Genomic DNA, 17374 nt, shown 5'->3' with positions numbered 1-17374 from the left:
GTCGGAAAAACGTTGAAGAATATCGGTAGGATTGACGGTTGTTGTTGCGCAGGTCTTTGCCCTCTTTTCCTCTACGGAGGTGATGTAGTCACTTTCTTGTGCTGGCCATTGGGAAGTGTCTTCTTGCAGCCAAGAAGGTCCCTGCCACCACAACGAATTGTTGACCAATTCAGATGCAGGTACTCCTCTGCTACCTAAATCTGCTGGGTTGGACTCTGAGTTCACGTGCAACCAGTCCCTATGTCCGACCATGTCGATGATCTTGGTGATCCGATGTGCGACGAAGGTTGACCAGGAACAGGGCGGTTTCCTTATCCATGCGAGGACGATCGTTGAATCCGTCCACAGGTGCACTTTCACTGGTCCCAACTTGAGATTCCTGAAAATTGATTCGGTGATTTCCGCTAACAGCACGGCTCCGCAAAGCTCCAATCGTGGAAGAGAAAGAGTTTTCACTGGGGCTACTCGGGTTTTGGCTAGAAGTAGGTTTGTGCAGACATTATCATCCGTTTTGACACGCATGTAAATGACTGCTGCATAAGCCTTCTCGGATGCGTCACAAAATCCATGGATCTCGATGTCGGTTCCTGGAGAAAAGTTGACCCATCTAGGTATCCGGATTTTATCGATTTCATGGTATTGGTCGGTGAAGGTTTTCCATCGTTGCAGCGTACTGGTAGATACTGGTTCGTCCCAAGCGGTGCCTTCCAACCAAATACTCTGCATGAGTATTTTTGCCACAATGACCATAGGCGCAAGCCAGCCTAAAGGGTCGAAAAGTTTGGCTATAGCGGATAGGACTGCTCGTTTGGTGATGTTTGCACCATTTTCCAGGGTTCCTGCCTTGAAATAAAATACGTCTGAGTGAGCGTTCCATCGTATTCCCAGGGCTTTTTACCGAACTAGCTTCTTCGAAACGCTAAGAAATCCTCGCTGAGCAAGTCCGTTTTGGGGATGTCCTTTAGAATTTCCTTACAGTTTGAAGTCCACTTGCGTAATGGAGAGCCAGCTGAGTGTAAGGCTTCGTGAATCTCGTTTCTTGCTTTGATGGTTGACGCTATTGTGTGTCCTCCAGATAAAACATCATCTACGTACATACTCTCTCTTAGTATGCTAGCCGCTGTAGGGTGTGAATTTGCGACGTCGTCAGCCAGTTGTAGGAGCGTTCTTATCGCGAGATATGGAGCGCAATTCACTCCGAAGGTAACCGTCTTTAATTCGTAAAGACTAATAGGGTCATTCGGGGAAGTGCGATGCACAATACGTTGAAATTTGGTGTGATTTTCGTTCACCCAAATTTGTCGATACATCTTTTCGATGTCGCTATTGAATACGAAGCGGTATAGTCTCCATCGTAAGATAAGTATGGGTAAATCGGCTTGTTGAACTGGGCCTGGGAGTAGAATATCATTTAGGCTCTTCCCGTTTGCCGTAGGGCTCGAGGCATTGAATACTACGCGTACCTTTGTAGTGGTACTTTCCGCTTTAATAACGGCGTGGTGGGGCAGGAAATAATGATCCGAGTCGTCGGATGAAATATTCTTTTTTAATTTTCTCATATGTCCAAGCGTTTCATATTCTGACAACACTCGAACATATTCTTTTCCTAAATCTGGGTTTTTTATTAGCCGCCCCTCATTCCGGAAGAATTGAGAGCATGCACGCTTCAGGGATGGTCCCAAGTTAATATTGTTAGGGTAATCCTGCCGGAATGGTAGTGACACGGTGTACCTTCCATTCTCACTTCGCTGCGTTGTTTCTTTAAATAGTTGTTCGCAGTACCTTTCATCCTCATTTAATATTTTATTTTTGGGTACATTTTCTACCTCCCAGAAAGCTTTGAGTTGATTGTCTAACGCAACCTCGTTGTAGAAAGACATAATGCTCTTCGTTGGATTCGGTGATTCGATACGACCGGTCAGTATCCAACCGAACACTGTCTCTTGGGCTAAGAGTGTGTTTAGCACATTCTTTTTTATACCGTTCATTATAATTTGGGGATATATGTCTCCGCCAAGTATGAGGTCTACGTCTTCGTTGACGTAGAACCTCTTGTCTGCCAGAACTAAGTCTGGGAATGCCTGCATAGTCATTGCGTTGATATGGCAGGATGGAAGATTCCCAGTGAGTTTCGTTAGAACTAGTACGGGTGTAGTCAGGCTGAAGCAGGGATCCACTGGTGAACGTAGTTCGATGTTGGATGCTTCTTTCACCTGAGCTGACACCGAATTTGTGATGCCTGAAACATGGGCATGCATTTTCCTCGCTGGCAAATTGATTCTGCGTTTCAGTCTTTCAGTTATAAAGGAACATTCAGACCCAGAATCAATTAATGCCCGCACGGAGAAGTCGGTACCATTATGGTGAATGTGTACGCGAGCAGTTCCTAATAGCACGCCTGTGCTGGAATTGGCATGGCAGGATTTGACATTCTGATTCGCAGAGGAAGGTGGTTGTCCCTATTCCTGTCTTTTCCTTGCCTGTGCCGAAGTTGATGGGGCATTATCCGCATCTTTGAAGGGATTTCGTACCGCCGGTTGCTGAAGTGTGTCCGCATGCAGGAGCATGTGGTGACGAGAGTGGCATTTGGAACAGTTGTATGAACTGGTGCACCTCGTCACTGTGTGTCCTGGGGATAAACAATTCAGGCAGCCATTTGTGGATTTGACGAATTTAATCCTTTCTACTGGGTTTAAATCGCAAAAACGTGAACAGTTGCGTAATCTGTGCTCCGTAGATTTGCACATTTTACACATTGATTTTGTTCTTTGCTTGGTTACTTTGGTTTGAAAAGCGCCAAGTCTTTTTGTAGGGTTTTCCGTCCACTGGCGCGACGTGTTTGATTTTTGCACTTTAGAAGTGGCATTCCCTGTAAAACCAGACACGGTTTCAAGTGTCTGGAAACGATTTGACAAGAATTTGTCCATATCCTCCCACTTGGATATGTCCGTCTTGTGGTCAATGCTCTGCTCCCATAGAGCCAACGTATTTTCAGGTAATTTTGTCGAACATAAATAGGTAATAATCGCATCCCAATTTGAAACATCGATCTGATGTGTTTTTAAAGATGCCAAGCAATTATTTATGTCGCGCTGTAAGGTTTTGATAGAGCTGCCGCACTCGCTATCTATCTTTTTTAGATTAAACAAAATTTGTAGTTGTGAGTTCACGAGAATCCGTTTATTCTCGTATCTCTCACATAGGTTTTTCCAGGCTGTTTCGAAGCCTTCATTTGTCAAGGGACATTTCTTGACGATGTCCTTTGCCTCACCTTGAGTTTTCTGATTGAGGTGGAACAACTTTTCTACCGGGCTTAGGCGACTGTTGTTTTTGTATATTGCTGTGAGCAGGTCACGAAACGTTGGCCAAGATAGGTAGTCGCCCTTGAACACCTCAGTATCACAAGCTGGCAGGCGGATACTATGTTCGCGCGCACGTTCTCCCTCAGGTTTGACTGCCCTATCTTTTTCCTCCTTCAATTTGGCTTGAAGTTCAGCCATGTTCGACATGCATCTTAGGAATACGGCATATGCCGCTTTATGCTTGATCTTGACCGCTGCAATTTTCTTTGCGTCGAGCGTGTCAGAGCCAAGCAACTCCTCTAGGGCGTTCTCTGCTTTTTCCCACTTAGCTTGCAACTCTTTTTGCTGTATTGCAAGAGTGTGCACAGTGTGCAGAGCCGCATTGATGTCATTAAAATCGGCCTCGAATTCGATTATTCGATCGGCCAATCTAATATATGATTCCATGTTCATGGATTAAAATTTGTGATCAAATTAAAAGGGGTTATAAAACTGAAAAAACCTGTGCGATTCACCCAACCAACAATGATTAAAATATAGAAAAACTCTTTATTTAACGCTTTCAATTTGTTTATTTTTTCACTGACTTTGCAGCTTATTTGTGCCGTAAAACAGGGAGCAGGGGGAAGCAACACCAATGTGTTTTGTGTAAATAAAGGGGGCCACTCGCCACTTCCAAGTTAAATTGTATTGTATACTAAGTGCGCGCGTTGATATAAACTCGACGAAAAGTGTGAAACCGTGAAATAGATCTTATGCAACAAAGAACAAAAAACTGTGTAACAAGATTGATTAAGGAAATTAGTGAAAATAATAGTGACGCAAAAGAAATTAAATTTTGCCGCAGTCAAATGGCGTGAAATTTTTGTGAAAGTGAGGTTATGTGCACCTCTTCCCTGTGCTGTGTCTGGAGAGCCTTACCGCTGGTGGGGGGACAGACCAGATAGTCACAAGGAATCTAAACCGACGTTAATGCAACGCGTTTGCACTTATTTTCTTTTTTGGCACTACACAGTTTTTTCACACTTTTCGCGGTTAACTACAATCACGTATGGCACTTTAAATGATTTTTCGCACTTTTTATTTATTGTTTTTAACCAACCAAAAAAAATGTGGCAAGAAATATTGCACTTACTGTGAACTTTTTGGTGATTTGTATGTTCTGGTGATGATGTGGCAAGATGACTTGTGGTGTTGCTGATGGCTTGAGCTGGCTGTCCCTTGCTCAGTGTTTTGCACGCTGGTATTAAATAATAGACTTTCCAAATTTTGTGGTATAGCTGTTGATGGGCAAATATTTTTCCGTATAAATTTTCGGGCTAATTATATTGTGGACTGTATTGTTAAGGTGCTGTTTCCAATTCCTGGTGAGATAGGACCAAATGTTCGGCCTGAGTGCGTCGTAAACCGGCAGTGGGTAGGCGCCCAAGGGTCGGTCTCGGTTGGCAATTCACTCCAATGAAATAAGAGAAAGCACAAGAGGATTTTCCTCGTTATAATAGGTGGAATTTATTAGATAAGTAAAAATAAGTTGGGTACAATATTACCTGAATTGATTGTGATCAGAACGGCAGAGATCGTTGGCGGCAGATGCGTGCTGTACGGTAGTTGAAATCCAAGAGGCCGGTTGTATAGCAAGCTACAACCGTTGACCCGCAAAATCCTCCGTTTTGGAGGGGAAAGGCACCCACACATCAACCCCGACATGCATATGCATGAGTGCTGACAAAAAGCACACATACACGTGCATGTACATGCACATGCATGAGGGTGATGGTGTGGGTGGTTATAAATTAATACGAGTATCGAGTATCGATTTGCAGAGTTGCATTGGGGGGGGTCGCAATCAGATGCGGAAAAGTTAGGCATCCTGCCTAAACAAGAAGTTTATTTTGTTTTTAGGAAGAAGTTCACATTTTATATTTGTTTTCCTAATACTTAAGAAAAATATCTGAAATTTGAAGACTGATTTGTGATAGACTGAAAGTCTGTAAAATAATTATAAAATGAAGTACTATGCACACTATTTTGTTTCTTTATGCCCTAAGTTTTAAAATAATTATAATATTAAAAAAAAAGTATGTCAAAAAATATATTGTAGGGCGTATGAATTATCGGTCTGTGAGACCGTGCGCGAGTATAGGTGTTACAATAATTGGCGCGAGTATAGGAAGGTTAACGAAAGAGTAAGAAAACGGTTATAGATTTTAAGACAGTTTCTAAGAATACAAGAACTGTTCTTATTTAAGTATGTATTAAAGAAAATGTCCCTAAAATCTAAGAACAATTTCTTGTATTCTAAGGAAAATTTCATAGATTAAAAGAACATTTTCTTACCAAGCTCTGATATAGCTGTGTTTATGTGAACGTGTTTAGTATACATAATTTATTTCCGCTTATGCAAGTGACGCGAGAATGTCTCCTAAGAAACACTGAATTTACTTTTGAACAGTTAATTTCTGAGTGCTCGGTACAATGATTAAGTGTTTTCTATCTGCAGAAAACTTTTTCGGTACTGAGACCTTGATGTTTTACTTAAAAAAAATGCATAAACTCAAAAAATTCGATGAATATCGTTGTGCTAATTGCCGTTAGCTCTTTGGGCGTTCTTTTCCCTACAAACGCCACATCAAAAGACACATTGGAAAACGAACAAAGACTTCAACTTTATCGGAACCAACAAAAAGTCATACGGAGGCAACTTCATCTACATCAATACCAGTAGAACATGCGACAAATATGCTATATTCAGTCAAGGAGCCACCATTATTGGCTGCAACAGCTGCAGAACGCCATGGGACTAATTTGTTTTCGTCATATTAATAAATAATTTACTATCGCTCCTGGTGCTCCCCAAGAACCAACAGAATCTATTACTTTAGAAAAAACGCTTTAAAGTTTATACTTTATCTTCATTCGAAAGCCAATTTTTCCAGAAAAGATGTATGTGACATTAAGAATTCGGTGCAAACTCTACTATTCACGCCCATTTTAGAAGTGCTTAAACAAATTATAAATGAAAAACTGAAAGCTAATTTAGAAGCTAAAAGAGAGTTTTTGGCTTTTGTGTCAAAATGTACAAACTTATTAGAGCCATACAAATCTGAATACAAGCTATTTCAAAATTTGAAGGGAAAAAGTTTTGTTGATGATTTGAAGGGGAGTATTATAGATGAAACAAACACTTTCACCTTAGATAGAGGATAATTGAAACTTGGTGAAAAAAAATCCAAAATGGTTGCGATGCCTTTGGTTCATTCTATGTAAATGATTCTGAAAAAAGATAATGTTATATCGAAAATGTTGGCACATTGATGAACTAAAAAAACTTCATCAATATTGTCCAAGGACCTTTATGGCAGAAAAAAATTCACCTATATCCAAATAAAATTTTAATACCATACTTTTTGTACATTGATGACATAGAAGTAAATAACCCATGCTTCAAAACATTCTGTTTCAAATATTTACTATTCATTTCCGTGCTCTCCTCTTGAAGAAACTAATTTAGATAGTATATTTCTAGCGGCAGTTGTAAGAGCTGAAGATTAAAAAAAACACGGAAACAGTTTATGCCTAAAAATATTAACATTGGTGCTCGAAACTGATGGAATACATTTAAGTACTGACAGCTACAACTATCATATATATCCTATACTTCTTCTAGTATTAGGTGATAATTTAGCACTAAATAGAGTGTTGGGCTTTATCAAATCATTTAGAAGTACTTTTTGTAGATTTTGCAAGACTGACATAAGGAGTAGTAAATGGCTATTTCAAGAAAACAAGGAATTTCTGCGTACTGAAAACTCTTATTCGCAGGATTTGATTGCATCCAACCTTAAAATAACTGGTGTTGTAGAAAAATGTGTTTTTGATCGAATTCCATCTTTCTCTGCTTTGGAAAATATTGCAGTGGATGCAATGCACGATGTCCTAGAAGGAATATGTCACTATGACTTATTTAAGGCCCTCTTATATTTTATTCAACACGTGAAGTATTTTACACTTGACGAGCTGAATAAGCGTAAACAATCATTTGAATATGGGCATTTTGAAGTTTGAAATATGTCGTCAGACATTTTATTTATTCATTTATTAACATATATATTCGTCCTGACACAACAATCTTGAAAAAATTATTTAACAGTGCCAATCACGAGTGATACAATTAAAAATACTTAACATCAAAAAGGAGAGAAGTAAGAAAATAAGAAGTGGGGATACATTATAGAATGGAACACAAAGAGGAGAAAAAAATTGAGGTACAAATATTTTGAAAAAATAAAATATAATATGTAAAAGTTCACATTCAATAATATAGAAGGTATTAAAATAGAGCTGCAATGGCTAAAAATCGTTGCAAAAACTAAACACTTTATTCCTAAATTGCAATGTATTAGTAAAAAGCCTTAAACTAACTGGAAGTGAGTTCCAAAGATGTACCGCGTTGATAAAAAATTGACGTTCAGATGTCAGAGTTTTGTCTCTAGTGTAAATAAACAGTGCCGACCTTGACGATTAAAGAAAAAGTGAAGCCTCTGGTATAAATAGTTTGGTTCCTTCGTATGAATAACCTTATGTATGAACATCACTGTTTTGAATTTTAACAAATTTTCAAAAGAAATATTTAACAACTTTACGGCATACGCAGACACATGATCAAGTCGTTTTAGCCTAAATACGTATCTGGCAATGTTGTTATAAACAACATTAAGCTTAGTTTTACATACAGAGTCACAATTAGCATAAATCTCACAGCCATACATTAGCGTAGATATTAAGTACGCTTTTGTAAGAAGAAGTCGAATGTGTAAAGGAGTGAAATACTGTGTTAGCTATAGTGTACGAAGCATTCCATACGCTTTACCTACTGTACTAATGATACGATTATTCCATGTCAGAGTTTGATTAAATACCAAAGTAAGTTTTTTCGCTGAGTCAACATATTCAATAACTGCACCGTCTAGCATTACCTTGTCTAAATTTTGTGTATCGAAGGCTTTTCCACGAATGATAATACATTTAGATTTGGCAGGATTAATTGATAAACCATTCGCAGATGGCGGCCTCCGTGGTGTGATGGTAACGTGCTCCGCCTATCACACCGTATGCCCTGGGTTCAACTCCCGGGCAAAGCAACATCAAAATTTTAGAAATAAGATTTTTCAATTAGAAGAAAATTTTTCTAAGCGGGGTCGCCCCTCGGCAGTGTCTGGCAAGCGCTCCGATTGTATTTCTGCCATGAAAAGCTCTCAGTGAAAACTCATCTGCCTTGCAGATGCCGTTCGGAGTCGGCATAAAACATGTAGGTCCCGTCCGGCCAATTTGTAGGGAAAAATCAAGAGGAGCACGACGCAAATTGGAAGAGAAGCTCGGCCTTAGATCTCTTCGGAGGTTATCGCGCCTTACATTTATTTTTTTTTATTCGCAGATGCCCATGCACTTACAATAGACTGACCGTAATTTTTTTTTTTGGAAAACCCTTAATTTTTTCATCTTAAAATATGAGGTTATGTGTAAAACGAAACAGTATAATTTTTCAGCTCGATCCGATCATCCCTTAACGTGCCTTGTGAAGGCCAAATTACGTAGAACTTCAGGAAAATTACCATTTTTACGATTTTTAGTGTAATTTTTCACTTCTTTGAAGTTTTTTCAAATTGTTTTTAAAACGACAAAAGAACAAGTTAAAGAAGTGTAATAAAACATTTGTTTTAATTCACTGTTTTTTTTTTATTAGTATATAGTACTATTTCCAAAAAAAATAAAAGTTGAGTACTTATTTAATGAGAGACGATTTGGTGCAAGATGGATAACTTTGACTGTAGTGCTCAACAACTTGCGATTAGTACTGTTTATCTTCTTCATTATAAGTCAGTGATCGATTGAAGTCGGTGATCAATTTCAATGCTCTCTCAGCAAGGTTGTTGTTGTTGTAGCAATGCTCGCCCCACCTAATAGCCGCCACCGATCACAAATTGTCATCAATATCCTCTAACGGGAGTCCAAGGAAACTTGCCGTTTCAACAGGGGTGCACCATAAGGAAAGGGGTGTTGAGGTGTTGGTTCCACATTACAATTGAAGAGATGGTTGGTGTCATGTGGGACACATTGCAAGCGGGGCATACATTTTGTATGTCAGGGTTGATTCTGGATAGGTAAGAGTTTAACTTGTTACAGTATCCAGCACGAAGTTGAGCAAGAGTGACACGCGTTTCCCTGGGGAGTATGCGTTCCTCCTCCGCAAGTTTTGGATAATTTTCGTTAAGTACTGGATTCACCGGGCAATTCCCGGCATAAAGGTCCGACGCCTGTTTATGGAGTTCACCAAGGACCTGCTTGTGTTTTTTCGCTTCATACGGCTGGGTTCTCAGGTGCCGTATTTCCTCAAAATGCTTACGGAGATGACTCCTTAAGCCCCTATGCGGTGCTGGTTCATCAATCAGATGTCTGTTGGAATGCTCAGGTTTTTGGGATTTCAACAGGAACTGTTTGGTCAGCATCTCATTTCTCTCCCTGATGGGGAGTATTCTCGCCTCATTATGCAGATGATGTTCTGGGGACATAAGAAGACAGCCCGTGGCAATTCTGAGAGCAGTATCGTGGCAGGCCTGTAGCTTCTTCCAGTGGGTAATTTTTAGGCTTGGCGACCATATGGGTGACGCGTAGCACGTAATCGGTTGGCTAATTGCTTTGTATGTAGTCATGAGCGTTTCTTTATCTTTTCCCCAGGTACTGCCAGCGAGGGACAATTGACGGCGCGGCCGACGCCGCCGTTGGAGCACGCCTTTTGCGATGTCGGTAACCCAAAAATCAGAAAAACTAACAAAAACCCCGATCATCCCGGTGTCCTGGCCCATCTCCACCTGCAAAATAAAATGAAATTAATTAATAATGAAAAAATACAAGAAAATAAATTTATAATAAGAGGTAAAAGAAAATATTACAATTTACTTACCATTTTTAGTATTAATCACCAGCACCGTACTCAACCACACGTAAAACGAAAAGAATGAAGCAAACGGCGCCATGAATCGAACGATCCATTTACCGTTTGCTACAATTCAGAGAGATGTACCTTTGTGCGTATTAATGTCCCCTTTTTTGGTCTGGTATATCTACCAGTGCTTGTAAAACAAAAAAAATCACCAAATAAATCACATATCAAAACGTCTAACTACCACAACAATTTTCCAATGAACCAAAAATCTTGCCATAAAAATAACCTATTTCGGCTTGTTATTCGGTAAAGTACTCACACATACAAAAGGATGATAATAGCGCCGAAAATTATTTGCGTGCTCAGTTACTACATTTATTTCATAAAAAAATGTATTTCCGTTTTTAATTTGTGCAGAACTTTGTCCAAATTTCGTTGGGGTGGTTAGTGTAACCGCCTAATATTAGCCGGTTGTGCTCAGCAATTAAATACGTTTACAAAATGATCACAGTATTTGTTCTCAATGCGAAAATACTGAACATATTGGTAGATTTTGGGCCTCGGCGGTAGTAGTAGTAGAAAATGAAAAGGGGTCAGAAAAGTCAGTAAATCTACCAATGCGGTAAGGTCCGTGCACTGACTGTCCATATACTTATACCAACGTATGTACATATATATGCCGAGTTTTAAATGTACATTATATTAGGGATGCATAAAAAGATGCAAACGGGTACTCAAAACCCCGTTTGGACAAATAATCGAATACAAAAAAATAAAATATTACACATTTTATAAATTTTTTCCCTCTTCCAAAACGAACATATTTTATTTTTTTTCTTTATACAGCATAACATTTTGCTGTCCAAACATTTTTTTCTCGGCGGGCTGGAAAGTTGTTGGTTTCTAGCACCAACAACACAAATAACAACGACTCAAAAGAACCCACGTTATACACTCTATACCTGGTTCGGTACCAGAATGTGCGAACCGAAAATCGTAAATGCTCATTTTTCTACAGCACTAGTGTGCCCGTGGTTAACTAAAACGTTACCGGGTGACACAAAAATAATCAAAACAGGGCACTAAAGACCAAGGCACATAACGTGCGGGGAAAGAGGCCACACACATAACGTGCGCGAGATATGAATATATTTTCGTAGGCATCTAGAGATGTTTTCACCCTACTCACGCGCAAAATTTCAAAAGCGCCGATAATAGAATTGGGGCTTACTCGCACCGAAGGCGTGACACAGACATAATCACTCAACGAGGTTCCTTTACTTTTTCTTCCTACCTCTCTGAATAAATGACTCGCTACGCTTCGTTGCCAAGAGAACCGAGCGCCAGGCCGCTCGCTACGCCAAACCATGTCCGCTATGTAACGCGCGACATCCGATTCGATCGTGCATTGTTTATAGGCCGAAGACCCCTATGCAAAGATTGCGCGAGATCATTCGCCTTGACTACTGCCAGAATTGTCTATCGATGGTGCATCGGGCGAAAAATTGTACCAGCGACGGTAGGTGCCGACGATGTGGCCGACAATACCACACCACACTGCATTTACCAATGAGCGATCAAAACCACACCAAAATACCTTCACCGATAGAAGACCTTCCACGGCAAGTAGAGCGTTATAAGAGTTGGGCACAGCAAATGGAGGAGGAGGAAGAAGAAGAGCGTGAGACGATACATCCCTCCCAGGAGAGTAGGACCTACCGAGCAGGGGACGCTTCCGAGTCTGACTTCCTATCGCGACGCCCAGAAAATTGCCAAGAGGAAATTTGCACACGGGTCGCTGCAACGAAAAATCGGGGGATCGGACCCACGGCCGTTCCGACCACTGTTAGCCCACGAAAGACGGAGCCAAAGCGGGCGCGGAACCACGGCCTTCCCGCACGCTCCATCAACGCCGAACGCTGGACGGGAATCCCGGACGGATACCGAAAACCATCCAGAAATGATGCCGGTAGGTACCCCAAATGACCCCGAAAAAGTCCTGAAATTACCCCGACGGTATCCCCGACGAATCCCGAAAACAATCCAGAAACGATACCGAAAGGGTCCCCTAATGATCCCGTATTAGTCGCGAAAAAGTTCCGAAATGATCCCGAGGGGATCCCGGATGGATCCCGTAAACCATCTAGAAGTGATGCCGGAAGGTACCCCAAATGATCCCGAAAAGGTCCTGAAAGGACTTGGAAACCATCAAGAATTTATCTCTCAGAGGTACGGCAATGATCCCGAAAATACCCCGACGGGATGCCGGACGGATCTCAAAACCCATCCAGAAATGATACCGAAAGGATCCCCTAATGATCCCGTATTATTCGGGAAAAAGTCCCGAAATGACCCCGACGGGAACCCGGTCGAATCCCGAAAACCATTCAGAAATGATGCCGGAAGGGACCCCAAATGATGAAAAGGTACTGAAATGACCCAGACGAGATCCCGAACGGATCCCGAAAACCATCCAGAAATGAGGCCGGAAGGGACCCCAAATGATTCCAAAAAGTCCCGAATGACCCCGACGGGATCCCGAAAACCATCTATAATTGATGCCGGCAGGTACCCCAAATGATCCCGAAAAGGTCCTGAAATGACCCCGACGGGATCACGGACGGATCCCTAAAAACTATCCAGAAATGATGCCTTAAAGGTCCTCAAATGATCCCTCAATAGGCCCGAAATGACCCTGACGGGATTCCCGACGGAAATAGTCCCGAAATGACCCTGACGGGATCCCGGGATCCCGAAAACCATTCAGAAATGATGCCGGAAGGTACCCCAAATGATCCCTAAATAGTCCTGAAATTTCCCAGACGGGATCCCGGACGGATACCGAAAACCATCCAGAAATGATGCCGCTAGGTACCCCAAATGATCCCGAAAAAGTCCTGAAATTACCACGACGGGATCCCCGACGAATCCCGAAAACCATCCAGAAATGATACCGAAATGGTCCCCTAATGATCCCGTATTAGTCGCGAAAAAGTCCCGAAATGACCCCACAGGATCCCGGATGGATGCCGAAAACCATCCAAAAATGATGCCGGAAGGGACCTCAAATGATCCCGAAAAAGTCCCAAATGGCCCCGACGGGATCCCGGACGAATACCGAAAACCATCCAGAAATGATGCCGGTAGGTACCCCAAATAGTACCGAAATGACCTCGTCCGGATCCCGGACGGATCCCGAAAACTATCCACAAATGATGCCGGAAAGGTCCTCAAACGATCCCATAGTAGTCCCGAAAGGACCCTGACGGCATCCCGAAAACCATCCAGAAGTGATGCCGAAAGGGTCCCCAAATGATCCCGTATTAGTAGAGGAAAAGTCCCGAAATGACCCCGACGGGATCCTGGACGGATCTCGAAAACCATCCAGAAATGATGCCGGAAGATACCCAAATGATCCCAAAATATTCCCGAAATGACGCAGACGGCTAGTAAAATTACTAGATCTGTGACGATGGAACACGTAAAACCTTCAGTAACATTTGTACAGGGCGTCGGGCACTTTTGCGACCAGTCCATTCCGTCGTACCTATTTATGTGATTGTCCATACTGCTCATACATATACGGTATTAGTTTATCGAAATGTAAACAAACTGTAGTACTTTCTGTTACATTCACGTTAACTGTCAAATGGCCGTCATTTTTTTAGTTATATACCTGTAACTTTACGAGTATTTTTACAGTATTTTTACGTTAATATGACCGCCTTTTGACTAGTATTACGATCATTATTTTACTTGGATTATATCTAAAAATTTACTTACTCTTTACTGAAACTGCTAAATCAATAAAACATTTCTTTAATTCAAATCCATAAACATTTTTTTATTCAACATTTTTATAATATATTAGATTATTTATAATAGCTATAAATTTTTAACCAGTTATAAGTCATACGGAAGGAATAGTTTTTCAGTCTTCCCAGTAAAAATCTAGTGACCGAAAATGGCGACCAACAACAAAATATCCCACATTGTTCCACAATTGTTAGTATGAAAGAATGAGATGGCCTAATCGAAATGTCCGATTCGTATATGCTTGCCTTTTCTTACATGGTATATACCCTCAAATACGTCAAAAAAATCTTCTGCGAATCCGCCATTTGTTTTCAGCGTTCCGTACTAGCGGTGGAAAATTATAGTAGTTTTTTAATTAAATAAAAAAGAAAACGATAGAAAAATAATACAAATTCAATTGCGTGACTAGTGTGTTGTTGCACATCGAAAATTGAATGGATAAGAGAAAAAGAAAAAATGATAAATAAAAATTTTAAAATTTATAAATCAATGTTAAATGTTAATATATGTAATTGTGATAATTTCAAATTAATATTGTTGTTGTTTTTGTGTTTTTATTGTTGACAAATACAGAATTGCTCCAGAAGAAGCCAAGGAAATTTGGCGAAACGTCGAGCTGTAAGGCGAAATAAATTGTTTTATTTGCACTACTCCCGAATAGATCGGAAAAGCTTACCACAAATGTACGAAATACAATCAAACCGATCGGAAACCAATATCAAAAAAATTATAAATATTAAATGCTGTTAAAGAATTTAGTGAGCTGCAAATAGCGACGTAACAAACGCCAATTATGGCGTCCACCAGTAAATAATCAGCGGAGATATTGAAAAAATTATGATTGTGATATTTTTGTGCAAAAAATAATAGAAAATATCAGTGTATTAGTGCCGACTGAAAATTGTCTACATTTAATTAAAGTAAAATTAAGAAAGAAGAAGGAATTCGCAATTGGCATTGGCAGCGACGTCGAATTCGAATTGCTCTGGTGAAGCAGGCAACAGGAATTTGGAAGTATATCGTTGACTAATTTAATTACAAGTGAGTACAATACTATGAAATATACAAAATATATGAAGGGATTATTGTTATTAGTACGTACGCACGCATGTTTGTACATATGTATATATGGTAATTGTTTACTTTAGCTCACAACTGCTAAAACTCGTCCAAAAATATTAGGAGAGGTGTTAAAAGACGAGCTTTGCACCCAAGATCACGAATCCGAAGGCGGAAATTCAAAATTTCGTTTCGGAGATATTTGCAAACAAAATTTAAAATTTTCATGTGGTTGTTGTTTTGATGATTTTGTAGTACGCACAAGAAAAACTGTGTTTTGCGTGGATATAGTTTTGGTCTCCAAACCGGTGTTGGACCTACCCAGGGTAATTTTTTATAAGCGCGGTCGAAGGCCGCCAATGCAGAAAGGTGTTCTGCGCAAAAATACTATGGATCCCACCCTCGGTTTCGGAGCACTCCGGGTAATTTTTGGTTTTTTGGAAATAACTTTTGACAGACATAAAATTTTTAATTTCCGCTCGGATTCGTGGTCCTGGGATCAAGAGGCGTCTTTTGACACCTCTTCCGATATTTTTGTCGGGGTTTAGCAGTTGTGAGCTAAAGTAAACAATTACCCAGATATTGACTTTAAGTCGAGAAAAGTCTAAGATTTCTACCGCTCGAGTAATCACTGAATTACTACATTTACTATTATCACCAACAGCTAACGACAAATCTAGAACAAAGTTAATTAATTTTATTGTGAAATTTCCATTGAATATACTTGAAGCGCCATCCTTGCGTGTAAAATTAATAAAAGAGCTAACGACGGATATAATGCAATCGGATGAGACATGTTAAGCTTTACTAGCACGTACTGAATCGAATTTGTGAGTAGAAGTGCTGGAACAGGCACAGGGACAATGGCAGATGTGTACAAATGGAATGCCCAGTAAAGAATTTATTGTACATCAATCTCTACGAAATAGACAGCATTTTACATCCTTAGTTGCTACGAACTTGCACATAATTTTGTAGACAAAGGATTACGTAAAACTTTGTTAATTTTAAAATTTGCTAATGAATTTTCTAATACCATACAAACATTAGCTGAAGTGGGCAATATACATAAATGGTTAACGGAAAATAGTGTGGATGAAAGTCCTCAGCAATTGCTTGAAATTCATACATTTTTCTATGCCGACTTTCAACGTATTGCAATAATTTTAGATTTTCTAAAAAGATTTGCAGAAACCTACAAGTCAATAACGTTGGATACTGTTTTAAATGCGCGATATAATGGCTAAAGTGACATATTAATTTAAAATACAAGTAGCTCTTTCGTTTTGTGCTTATTAAGAAGAACTTACTCCAACCTACTAAAAAAACAACTTTCGTTAGGTATCCATGGTAAAATAAACTCTGCCAATTTTATCGAAACTATTTAGGATGTATATGTTTATTTGGCAGGCGAGGCTCTGGCGACTCCAAGTTTCAAGGAACTAGGGGCGGGGGCAGTATGGCATAGAAAGTTCAATGTGGTCATATTAAATCGTTCCCGGCATGGTCGAGCTTGTAAAAAGGACCATCAACGTCAACGGTAAAAGTCTATTTGAGGGGTCGACTGCTAATACGCTTCAAAAAATATCGAGAGAGGTGTGAAAAGACGCGTATTGTCCTTGGCAACCATAATCCAAAGGCGGAAAAGAAACATTTTATCTCTGTCCGAAGATATTTGCAGTTGAAGTTGGCGATTTTAATGTGGTTGTTGTAATGTTGTTATACCCACAAAAAAACTTGTGAGCATAAGTGTTTTGCGCGGATATAGTTTTGGTCTCCAAACCGGTGTTGCGACCCACTCAGGGTAATTTTTATAAGCGCGGCCGAAAACAGAAAGGTGTTTTGCGGAATAATACTATGGATTCCACCCCCCGTTACGGAGGTACCCGCGGGTCTTTTTTCGGATTTTCGTTAATATCTTTTGAACGAGTTTAAATTTTTTTTTCGCCTTCGGATTATTAATACTGATATCAAGACGCGTCGTTTGACACCTCTTTCGATATTTTTGGACGCGTATTAGCAGTCGACCCCTCAACTAGACTACACCCAAATAAATACTGTTCTTCCGCCTACTTATTTATTTGGAGGGTTTCGTTCTGACTCTCCACCGCCGGCCGAGATACGCGAAGTACACCCCCAGTGGGTTAGGGGCTAAGAATATACCCGCGGCAGGTATGCCTGTCGAAAGAGGCGATTAAAATACCAAATTGATTCAAGGGGTTGCCAGCGCAAGATATATAGCTTATCCAAGCTG

This window comes from Eurosta solidaginis, chromosome 2 (assembly GCF_040869045.1).
Source record: "Eurosta solidaginis isolate ZX-2024a chromosome 2, ASM4086904v1, whole genome shotgun sequence".
NCBI classification, from domain to species: domain Eukaryota; kingdom Metazoa; phylum Arthropoda; class Insecta; order Diptera; family Tephritidae; genus Eurosta; species Eurosta solidaginis.
This window is presented reverse-complemented; position numbering follows the sequence as displayed.